This window comes from Nematolebias whitei, chromosome 14 (genome assembly GCF_014905685.2).
Source record: "Nematolebias whitei isolate Nwh7 chromosome 14, NemWhi1, whole genome shotgun sequence".
In the NCBI taxonomy this organism is placed as follows: Eukaryota; Metazoa; Chordata; class Actinopteri; order Cyprinodontiformes; family Rivulidae; genus Nematolebias; species Nematolebias whitei.
In genome coordinates, this window is record NC_056511.1 from 4,507,740 (window position 1) to 4,512,048 (window position 4,309).

A 4,309-nucleotide genomic window follows, 5' to 3' on the forward strand; every position below is an offset into this window, starting at 1 on the left:
TCCATCCATCCATCCATCCATCCATCCATCCATCCATCCATCCATCCATCCATCCATCCATCCACCCATCCCCGAGATACTTGAACTCCTCCACTTGAGGCAGAACCTCACCATCAACCCGAAGAGAACAATCCAACCTTTTCTGGTTGAGCACCACAAATTCCCAAACAAGTCCAAGAAGGACCGAGAATTTTTAAATCAGGAAAAACAATTGTGTGATTAAAACAAAACCCTTAATGGAATAAACCAGAGCAGTTTGAAAAACGTTTTACTGACCTGCAGATGTCTGAGGAGTCGTTCGTTCCTTCGGGTGTCCGCTCTGCTCTTCTTGTCCTTTTTCTTGGAAGCTTCACCGACTCTGAAGACGAGAAGGTTCAACCAAACCGCACAATAAAACTTAAAACTCAGTTTTACAAAATAAAATACAGAAATTAAAGCTTTAAATTAATTGATATTTGTGTGATTTTTGACACCAGTCTTGCAAGAAATAAAACCTGAATTAATACATTTATTGAAATTATTGTTTGTTGGATTATTAGCATATTTTTTGTACATTTACTCATTAAACAATAGACAAGTCACAAATCTAGCAGCGCTCCTTGTTGGGTCAAGACCCAGTGGCGCCTCCAGAAATGTTTTAATGGGGGCACCTTGTGGGGGCCACAGAAAATCCAGGGGTGGCACCAAAACCAAAAGTCAGAACAAAATTTCAGGAGATTTAATATATTTTTTGTGGTGTCATTTAAAAGTTATTTGACGAATATAAAAGTACAGGAGTTCAGGAAACGCCTTCTGAAAAACCCAGGTCTACTTTAGTTGTTCTCGTTTTGTTACAGTTGATCACTTACTGAGAAAAATACTGTCACTATTCAACTTATTGAAACTTGTTCTCTCCTAAATTTATATTTATAAAAAGTATTAATCAACGAGCCTCCTGAGACCTGCATCTTGATGTTGTTTGGACTGTTTGTCCTTATTCAGGGGGACTAGAACTTAAGCGCCATTTTTAATTTTAAATAAAATATTTATGTATATATTTAATTCCTAACGGTAGAAAAACAATGATTTTATGTTTTACTTATCCTAAATAAAATGCACACCAAGCAAGAACTCGGGATTTAAAATTGTCGGGGGGGTGGGGGTGTTAACTTTTCTTTTTTTTAGGGATGGTTGTTGTCCCTGGAACCCCCTCGGTGGCATCAAGACCTGACAAGTTTGGGACCCTCTGTTCCCTGAAGGTTTATCTCAGCTGCCACTGCTGGAAGTCCCAGCTCGGCCTGATGGTGGGGGAGTGGTGGTGAAGAGGTTAGAGAGGGTGGGCCTGTGATCGGAGGGTCGCCGGCTCAACTCCCCGAACCAACAACATCAAAAATGTGGGTGGAAAAGGTGAAACACCCACACCTGCCTCCACCCTCATTTGCCCCATCCTGGGCCCTTGAGCAAGGCCCTTAACCCCCAGCTGCTCCCTGGGCGCCTTGGATGACAGCCCACTGCTTCACATGTGTGTTCACGTGTGCAATGGGAAAAATGCAGAGAATTAATTTTCCCCATCGGGGATTAACAGAGTACAATAAAATAAAATAAATAATAAAAAATGGCGGTCAAACTCAACGGAAGTCAGAATTAATTTGTTGCATAAGAAGCTCAACAATACAGAACTTTTCTGAGTCGTTTTAAGTTGTTTATATTGTTTTTAGGCCAAACTGAGCTGTTTCCAACGTCACCTTGGAAACGGTGGCCATCGGGCCTCATCTCGCCGACGATGGCCACCTCCCCGTCGCAGTACGCTGCGTGCAGCTCGATGTCGCTCGCAGGGAACGATGCCTGACAGATGGGGCAGTCCACGGAGGTGTCGGGGCTACGGGGGACGACGGCCAGTTCCAGCTCAAGAGATGCTGACCGTTGAAGACGTCCGCTCTTCGTCTCCTGCCCGTCTGGATCTCTGCTGTCCTCCTTCACTCGAGCTTCTCCCGCAGTCCGACTTCCAGCATCGCCGCTGCAGGAGGAGACGTTCTCCTTCGTCTTTGCTGCGTTTGAAACAGATCAAATTTACTTCCCACAAAGAATCCAGAACTGTAAAATGTGTGGTCTTCCGTTTTCTTACCATCCATTGCTTCCTCCTCCTCCTCCTGAAGTTCATCTCTGTTTGGAGAACTGTGTTGCAGAATCCTCTCCACCGTGGGACTCTCGGGACTTTTTGGTGGCGGCTGTGAAGAGATCTGTGCAACACGAGGAAACAAACAAACCAAAGCAAAACAAAGAGTAGATACTATGAAAGCATTTTTATTCCGTCATCTCAAATGTGTCAACTCTTACAAATGACACATTTTATATAGTTCAGGAGAAGCTTTTTTTTACGTTTGATTGCTTTGAGTAGTTTTAATGTTATTATGTGAGGAAAAATATGTTTAAACACATCGGTCTTAATTAGTGAGATAATATTAGGAATTCAGCTTTCACGTAAAACCAGTTCAAGTTATGCAACAACTCTTACATTGGTCTTTAGGTATTTTTACTGAATCCGTTAAAACAATAAAAAAAAGCATTTTCTGCACTTCATTAGTTGAAGCGCTCCTGTGTTTGTTTGGTTGTTAATCAGGAACTCGGATCATTTATCTAAACAGAACAAGAAATAATTTGATTATAACTCTGCCAATGAAAAACTAAAGAAAATAAACACAAAAACTGGTGTTCCAGTTTTGCCTCAAAGGTTTGAAGGAAAAAAATCTGATTGTGGTGTAACTTTTTAACCCACGAGGTCATTTTGTGCAGCAGAAGAGGTAAATGTCCCAATTTTCTACAAACATCTTGAAATATATAAATAAATGGTTTCAAACATTTTATAAGGGTGTAATTTTTATGATAATATGAAGACACAAAAAGCTGGTCGAGTTGGAACAAACGCGAACTGACGGCAACAAAAACGTCCATTCTTTCTGAAATGTGCTTGTTTTTTAACATTTGGCACCAACACTCACGTCTGCTTCAGCGTCGGTGACCACCGTAAGCTCCGGAGCGTCGTCGTTGCTCAGTTGTGTCTCTGTTGTTACAAACAGCAGAAACTGGTTAAAATGGTGGAAACATCAATTAAATTATCACAAACTTTGAGCAAAATAAGGCAGCAAAAAGTACGTTTTTTTTTTTTTCTTTAAGTAGAAAAGTGTTTAACCGACATAAAGTTGACCTTTACTTGTGCAAAATACAAAAATAAAAACTGCCACTGTTGGAGATAAATGTGATGTAAAACTCAAATTTCATCGTATCATTCTATAAGTTAAACATTCAGACTTCATAAAACTTACTTAAAATCATGTTTTTTATCAAGAAGCAATAAAAATGAAGAAACTAGGAATATGAAAATAAAAATGAGCAAAAATTTGCCTCACAGAGAGACTATCCTGCGGCAACAAAGTGCCCTGGTTTTTGTAACACTTTTGTTTTTTGATTTAATTAATTTAATAGAGTCTGACCGATATATCAGCAGGGCCAATATTTTAGGCTGTTATAGGCGTTTGGGGACATATTGGTATCAATGATAATTGTCCCATTATGCACCGATATAAACATTTCTAACGTTCACTCCTAAGACGCTGGAACCAGCTGTAATTGTACAATATATCCAGCAGAGGGCGCATGCAGACTACTTTCAAGCCATAGCCGTTCATTTTAAGCTTCACTTTCAGCACAGACGAAGCAGGGATACTGTGTAGGTATCTTGCTGAACAGACCATGGTAAGTTTATTTTAACTTATCAGTAAAAATATTGATCCCCTTCAATCTTCTAACCCACTTGTAGAGCTGTCATTTCTAACCCGAATCCAGAGCCCAGTCCAGCCCAGATCAGGGCCGGGTCATAATAATGTGCTTAATGCGCGGGCTGGGTCGATGTCGGGCTTTTGATTGCGTCAGCAGACGTGCACGGCCGACAATCCAATTATATGGCAACATGGCCTGCCATACATCGCCAGCCGCGCGCTGACCGGCCTTGAAAGAGGTAAAAAGTTCAGTTAAGCTTCAGATGGACTGCCAGTGATCCGTCAAAAGCCCAAATGGACGTTCATTCAGCCGCTGCACTCAGCGGACGCACACGGACAACGAGCCAAACAGGTGAGATCACATAATATCCGACATGTCAGAGCAGGGTCCGTGTCTGAATAATGCAGAATGCAGCAGAAGCAGAGATTTAATGCGCTTTGACATCCATGAAAGGACAAACACCCTCTCAGCTCCGATCTTCTGCCCCCTCTACTCAGACGTGTGCGTCCGCCGACCGTTAATCAAGCAGTCAAAGCGTAATTAAAAATATCGG